We start from the raw sequence: 8,565 nt of genomic DNA, 5'->3' as shown, positions 1-8,565 counted from the left end.
ACACACACACACACACACACACTGTTACATTTTATTTTTTACTTTTAGTTTATTTAGTTGTAGTTATTTTAGTACTTCAACTTAAACTAAACGACAAATTAAAAAAATATATTGCCTTGGCAACAAACTAAAATAAAATAATTTTTACATTTAGTGAACTTTTATTGCTTATTTAAAGTAATTCTTATTATTTTTTATGATTATAGTTTTAGCTAACAACAATAAGCCTGCTACACATTACATATTTCACATGTTTGTAAGCAAATGTTTGCTCAAAAGGAAACTTATTAAATAAGTCCAACTTTTTTATTTTTCTGGTTTCTCCAGACCCATTCTTAAGGTGCATTCACATTTTGCAATGTTTAGTGATTCTTTATTTATTTTTTTATTTTTTTGGTGGCAAAACCCAGTAATTTCAATAGGAATCCATACAATTTGGAAATTCATATGAGGCCGAAAGATTTTCCAAAGCAGATATTGCATCAAGTTCAAGTTTTAATGTGACCGCATCTTTAGGGTTCATCAGGAGTTACAACAATTCTATATGCTTAGCACTGATTCAAAAAGAGTTAAAATAAGAAACATTTTGGTGTTCAAATGACACTACATGTACACGTTCCTCATGGTCTCTGCCTGTATGTTTTTGTCTCGCTAGCATGTGCTGCGGCGCTGCTAATACATTCCTGCAGTGGCTTCCATTACTAGCAGGAAATCTAAAACCAATCATCCAATACAAAGTGAGGGTGAGATATACTGTGAAAACAAACAAAGCACCCCAGCTTGTTGATTTAATGCATTTGTGGACACGATTGCTGAGAAAACTCAGAGCCCAGCCAAAAAACCAATACGGCCTTCCACTGCGACTTTCTCTCAACTATTCGATGAAAACAATTATTAAATCCAAACTGAATTACTATAATACGCTAGACATGGAATCACACGTTTTTCAGGATTATTCTTGTGAGAAGGCAGTTTCTAAATGAGTGATCCAGCGAAACGTGAGACAAACACAACATGAAATTAACTGTCAGTCAAACGCAGAGTGTTTCGAAGCAAAATGGGCTTGTTAATAATCGCACATCATCGTCCTTGAACCTTCAAGCTGAAATTCAACCGTCCAGTCACAATAAACGATGCATATGTGCAGATGGAAATATTTCAGTCCTGCTCTCTGAAAGTCCCTGGATTCCCATGAGGCCGGCGAGCGGACAGATGCAGGGCATGATGGGAGTATGACATCACACATGCAGCGGGGGGTGGGGGGGCAGAAGTGAAAGTCACCATTTATCAGTGGCCACCGAGCATTCAGAGAATCATAACATCCTGACAGGAAGATCTTGTGGAATATTATCAGATGGGCTTTGATGAGAAGCTCGGCTGCCTCTCGGACGCGATCCAGCTCTGTGTGGCGCTGCGTGCTCGCTGACCTGCTGTCTGTCGACTCATGGCTTTTTTCTTTTTCATAACAGGAGAACCAGTTTTTATGGTCTCTGTGTTTTTTATTTGCTCTTTTTGACACTTTATTGTTGACATATGAAACCATATATACAAAATAACATTTAACAGGTAGATAGATGGATAGATAGATAGATAGATAGATATACTCAACAAAATTATAAACAACTTTTATAATGCATTATACTAAATACAAAGGCTTTAAATAAATTGTTACTGAACTGATATCTGATGACGGCTCAAAAACAATCCAAATTTATCAAACCTTCACACTCATTTTCTAACAACAGCCTCAAAACAACATCACAATTACTCAGGAATGTTTAAAAAAATCATTTGCATAAACTTTTAGATAAAAAGATGATACATTTTTCATGCTGCAATGGTTCATCAATAGCTGTGCATATTCATGTTTATCAGCTAAAGTGTGTGTGAGATATGGGAAACAGGCCAAATATATTTCACAAAATTGTTTTTGTAACACATTTACAAAACCCACATAACTTTATACACACTGCATCGTGAGGGTAAAATGACAGCTCTAGTAGTTCAGCTTCACAACAAACTCTGAGAGGCATCTATGAGACTAAACATTAACCAGCACTGCTAATGAACATACCAGTTAGGGCAAAGAAATGAAAGAAGCAACTTTTTTCTTTCTATTTCCGGTTCTTCTTCTCAAACATCTCAAAATCTGAGATCAAACAAAGCTTTTTTGATATTTACATCTTTGCACTTTTCATGCATACAGTTACAGACCCAGTGTGGATAAGCATCACTCAATCCTGCTGTTTTATTGGTTGACAGCCAGCTCATAATCTGTGTCAACAAGAGTTATATAATAACTCATCCAGTAAAAACACTGCCTGACTAATGAATTGTCCTCAGTTAAATGTTTCTCTGTCTAAACATTGAACAGCTCGTAAGATAAACAGAGTTTCAGTAGGAACTTCAGACGCAGGAACACTACACAGCTGTTATCCTGACAGTCCTCAAATATGAACACTTCAGACACATTCAAAGACACTTCAGTGAGAATAAACCGCACTGATAGAGATGTTTATCTGCATGTGCAATCTGTCATATTATTTATTATTTAAATGCAATCTGAGTTCATGAAATTATTTGAAGTATATGCTGAAGGTCAATATCTTAAAGGAATAATTCAGTAAAAAATGAACATTTATTGAAAATGTGCTCACCCTCAGACCAATATGTAGATGAGTTTGTTTCTTCGTCAGGTTTGTAGAAATGTAGCATTGGATGCTCTGCAGTGAATGGGTGCCGTCAGAATGAGAGCTGATAAAAACATCACAATAATCCACAGCACTCCAGTCCATCAGTTAACATCTGGAGAAGACAAAAGCTGAAACACATCCAGCATTAAGACTTTTTAACTAAAATACATTGAGTCCATAATCCATAATAACTCTTCCTCCAGTGAAAAAGTGTTCTGGAGTGAATCAGGAGAGAAATCTGCACAGATCAAGCACCAGCCAAAACAGCTCTAAACTAATATGTGGCTGGATTTTGATGTGAGAGACGACAGCAGATGCACTTTTTCACTGGAGGAAGCGTTATTGTGGATTATGGACTCTATGGTATTTTAGTTAAAAAGTCTTAATGCTGGATTAGTTTCAGCTTTTGTCTTCTCCAGATGTTAACTGATGGACTGGAGTGCTGTGGATTATTGTGATGTTTTTATCAGCTGTTTGGACTCTCGTTCTGACGGCACCCATTCACTGCAGAGCATCCATTGCTGAGACACCGATGCAGTGCTACATTTCTTCAGATCTGATGAAGAAACAAACTCATCTACATCTTAGATGGCCTGAGGATGAGCACATTTTAAGGCAAATATTTCTTCTTTCATGTAACCGATGCTAATGGTTAACTGTCACTAAACAACTGCATACTGCAGTTTGCAAACTACTAATGTTCATTGCTGTTTCAGCTGATGTTTTCTCTGCATTCAGCACCTGTTGTCGCAAATCCAGCAGAGTAGAGAGCATGAACCGGTAAATGCCAGAGTGAGAACCACAAGCTTAAACATGGAGAGTTACATTCCAGACCGCATCTAGTCTAGAACTGTCTGTTAACTCTGTTAACTTAGCAACACACTGAGGTCAAACTCTATTGGAATCAGCTGTACGCAAGTTGTTTTTCTCCTGTAGTCTATCTGGAGAGCTTCATTTGTGTGAACATTTCCTATAAAGTGCTCCTAATCAGGAGTTACAATGCTGTTGTCAAAAAATTTTGCAACAGACAGCAAAAAAAAAATAAAAATCTATTTCACACTGTTAAGAGCTTTCACTTTTTTGTTTATTACATTTTTACAATTTATATGTTGGTTTCAAAAAATAAACTAATGGCTGCTTTTGAATGGCTGTCAATGGACACATGACCTCAGACTGGTGTAGTTCCAGTCTCTTCCAGCAGAGGCTCACTGCAGAGCAAAACCAGCTAAACCCTGAGCTCCGGATTCACTGATAACTGATGGCAATATGTCATTGAGTTCATTTCACATATTGAAATGAAGAGATCACATGTCACTTTCAATAAAAGACAAACAGGTTGGCGTTCTGGCAGGAGGTGATCTTTCCCAAGCACATAAAAAGACAAAACCAACACACTGTCAACATGTCAATTTATACTTGGAACTCATTATTAAACTGTCACTAAGCTGTTATTAACAGGAAGCCGAATGCTCGTTTTGTTATTTTCCACTCTCCGCTTGAAACAACAGACATGACGAAGCGCACATTTGTTACGAATTTGGGGTTTTGAGACGTGGGGTTACATCATGACCACAGATTGCTACTCAGCATCCAAAAGAGTTACATTTCTATTCAGTGAGAAATACTCACAGCCATAATGATTTTTACAAGTTTTGCTTGTTTTACTCAAAGTTTTTGACTTTTGACAAAACATTTTTTTAAATTTAGTAATTGTGCCACATTCATTAATTTGAGTCAATACAATGGCTCAGTAAATTATGCATAACATATACATAAAATGATATGTTGATAAATTAACTGGAACATTACCACAATACAAACATTAAAAAAATAATAATTAATTTAAAATAAATGCTAATTTTATCTTCATAGTTTCATGGACTATTGTTAATTATCTGTCTTTCAGAGACTGTTCAGGATATATGTGTAGCTTGTTGTTATAGCAGTATTGTGTTCATAAATGTAAATTACAGTTCAAGTTCACATATGAAGTTTTTAATTGTTTGTACAGATGTTAATATTTCATTTATGCTGTGGATAAATCTGGAATGCAGTTTACTAGCTTTCAGCACAAGCAGAATCCCCAATATACTATAACTTGACCTGAATAATTTATTTATATTTCTTAAAATATTTTAAGTGCATTGTTAATGTCTTGCAGTGCCATATTTTTGTCAACACCACATTTTTAATTCAAGTGGTGTTTTATTATATAATCATGTGACTTTTTATTATTATTTATCATCTTCACTTTCACTGACAAAGTAATAATAATTAAAAAAAGCTTGATCCATATGTCTGTCAGACAGATTTATGACATGCATAATGAGCAAAGCGGTCAAAAACAAGTCTCAGCCAATCAAAGAATTTGCTCCTGAAAAACCTGTGCTTCTTTTAATGTTGTTGCTTCTTTGATTGATAGTACAGACAGCATAAGAAGTGCTGGATCTTGGGATGAGGACTGAAAACTGTCATCCAGTTTGACCACCAGGCAACAGTTTTTAGTGCACCATAAAGTGGTAACTTAGAAATTTGATTCTTTAAAGAGCTATTTCTACCTGATTTAAACCCATATAATGTAGTTTTTGTTGTATAAATTAATGCATTTTTGTTGATTTGGCGATATTACATAATAATTTTGACTGTAATAAAATCCGTTAAAGGGAAATTCTGTCATTTACTCACCCTCAAGTTGTTCCAAACATGTATGAGTTTCTTTCTTCTGTTGAACACAAAAGACTATATTTTGAAGAATGTTGGTAACCAAACAGTTGACGGTAGCTGTTGACTTCCATAGTATTTCTTTCCATACTATGGAAGTCAATGGCTACCGTCAACAATCCCTTTAATTTAGATGATAATTTTACAATACTATGGCATTTTTACAATAGTATTTTTTACAATACTATGTATGCATTCATTCATTCATTCGTTCTCAGTGTGCTAGTGTTAAGTTTCTGAAAAGTATTCACACTATATGTATTTCAGGTAGAGTTTGTTCTGGTATGTACGAGAGAAGCCCTGGTAACTTTCCAAGCAAACAACAACGCTTGTTCTCCGAGGAATTAAAGAAATGCAAAACTCTGCAAGATGTCTGAAGTAGCTCAGATATGTTGTGTCTCCACCCGCTCGCTTTCAGCCTCACATTCTTCTTCTCTGCATCTCCGTCATCGAGTTTTTCAGAGCGATGAGGGCCTCCCCCATCCCATCAGCCTGTCTGCACAACGATGAACGCTACTCTTCTGTCTACCTGAGGCAGCCAGACCAGGGTTAATGCGGTTCAAATAAATCAATGTTAAACCCCAACTCATCTTCTGACGGTTAACCTTGTCCCATACATCCTACAAGAAGTATTGCTGGGTTGTTGTGACAGCTCCAGGGTAAAAAATGAACAGTGAGGTTTATGAGGCTTTGAATGATGAAAATAACTCCTTTATGCAAAGCAATGAAAAAGGAGAATGCGTGTTAAAGAGTGCAACGATATTTTTGGTTCGGCGAACTCAAAACAGAGAGTTGGCTTGGAAACGCTGAGGATTTGACAGAGTCCAGGGTGCGCAGGCCAATGGTTAATTAATCATTCCCCTGGACTGGCCGGGATAAGATAATGAGTTCTTTAAGTGGTGATTAATTCACACCAAATTAGAGCATCATGTCAGTTCCCAAGGGAGACGGGATGTGGCTTAAACAGTGACCTGAGTTTACGGTTTTTGGTAATGTGACTTGTGGCCCAAATCCCATTCAGTACCTGGCTAGTGTACTATTTAGGCTTCCCGAAGGAGGTGATGTCACGCAAAGGTCAAACGCTCTCGGTGCTGTTGGAAATAATAGGCCTGCGGTGACTTCCTCACCCGTGTGTTTTTCTGGCCCGACACAATTCTGCGGTTTTCACACTTGGTTCATTTGCTTGATTGAGTTCATTCCAACCTCTGTACTTCACCGATTTTGGCACTTTGACACTTTGGATTTACCACCAAACCTTTACACCTTTAATCTCCAAAGGTGATTTATTAAAGGAGACAACAAGCTGTAAGAAATGAAAGCATACACATTACACATGTTAATAGTGCTCGCACCAACCAATCAAACCAAACTATGGTTGCAAATGAAAAATAAAAAATCCACATCAAAATCTATAGTGTGAAATCCTTCATTAGAACCGGTGTTAGCCTATAGACCTTATGTAGCTCCGCCCCTTTTCAGTGCTGCATTCGTTGTCAACTGCACATTTATGAATGCACCACTCGTTTTAAAATCTTCCCGGTCTACTGACATACAGTAAGTAAATCCACTTCAGCTAATTACTCTTCAACAGTAATGCTATTGATCTACCGCAAAAACGGAAGTTCAAAGACAGGATTCTAAAGATGGCGGCGCACTTGTTTTTCTGATGCATAGAGTCTATACATATTCACAACTGACATGATTCAAAATATGTAAAAGAGAAACATGCAAGTGGATTTATAGCAATGCCTCTAACATTGTTTACCACAGCTTTAACAAAATACTTCATAATTTTTCCACCAGCAGTTATCTTTTTAAAATGGCCCTGAATGTTGTAAAACTGCTTACTGTATTTTCCACTTTCAGCTCTGACAGGAGAATTACTGCAAAAAGATGTTCATTGCAACACTGTAAAGTGATGAAACTATGGCGCCATGTGCATTTCCATCAGTTCGGAAAATATGTTAATTTGACTAGAAACACCAGAAATGTAAAGTATCCTTCTGATATGAGTCGGACGAGACTTCTGTGTTCAGAAAAAAGGTGGATAAGTAAACAATTTTATCATTTGAAACATGCTGCTAGTTATATTCCAAAGTGTTTAATTTAATGCAATTAACGTAAAGCATGCATAACATAAAGCATGCATAACGTAAAGCATTCATAACGTAAAGCATGCATAACATAAAGCATGCATAATGTAAAGCATTCATAACGTAAAGCATGCATAACGTAAAGCATTCATAACGTAAAGCATGCATAACATAAAGCATGCATAACGTAAAGCATGCATAACGTAAAGCATGCATAACGTAAAGCATGCATAACGTAAAGCATGCATAACGTAAAGCATGCATAACGTAAAGCATGCATATCATAAGGCATGCATATCGTAAAGCATGTATATCGTAAAGCATGCATAACATAAAGCATGCATATTGTAAAGCATGCATAACGTAAAGCATGCATATCGTAAAGCATGCATAACGTACGCATGCGCACACATTTGAATTTGTGTGGAATGAGAGAGAAAACGGTAGTCTCAGTTTCACTTTAAATTAAATAATTTAAGATTAACGTTTACAATAAATGTTATTTATAATGAATGCCACTATAATTTATGTTTTTTTCCCCCATTCCTGTTTTGCACTGAGCAGCATTTTAGTGGAACTTAAATACATTTTTATAGTGTTTACAACTTCTTTTTTTTTCTCAACAGTGCAGTTTTGACCTGGTGCCACATATTTTACGCACAATACAGTGTAAACGTCCTTTTGTCTTTTATCTATCAACAGCATGTCTGTTTACCTTACTTAGTTCCCAGTAAGTTTTCAAATATGTCAAACCTGTCATTTTGTGGTTTGAAACAAAAGAGAGATTTGCATGTTTGACCGTACACACCTGCGTCACAGGTGACATCCAGATTTGATTGAGGACTTACAGAACCAGGTAACCAATTTGATGGTCTGCAACACTGACAAGAGACAGCCGCGATATAAATCAGATCGAGACCCTGAGGCGAGCTGAACACAAAGGATCTTTTACCGGGCTCACGTACAACCTGATATCAGTGTTATGAAGGTGTGGTTTAATGTGACAGTCAAAGACACATAACGAGACCTCCCTCGTTCACCTCAAACCACGGGCTGTC

The sequence above is a fragment of the Sinocyclocheilus grahami genome, unplaced genomic scaffold, assembly GCF_001515645.1.
Source record: "Sinocyclocheilus grahami isolate Dianchi unplaced genomic scaffold, SAMN03320097.WGS_v1.1 scaffold857.1, whole genome shotgun sequence".
NCBI lineage: Eukaryota > Metazoa > Chordata > Actinopteri > Cypriniformes > Cyprinidae > Sinocyclocheilus > Sinocyclocheilus grahami.
The sequence above is the reverse complement of the archived record's forward strand: the minus strand, read 5'-3'. Positions refer to the sequence as shown.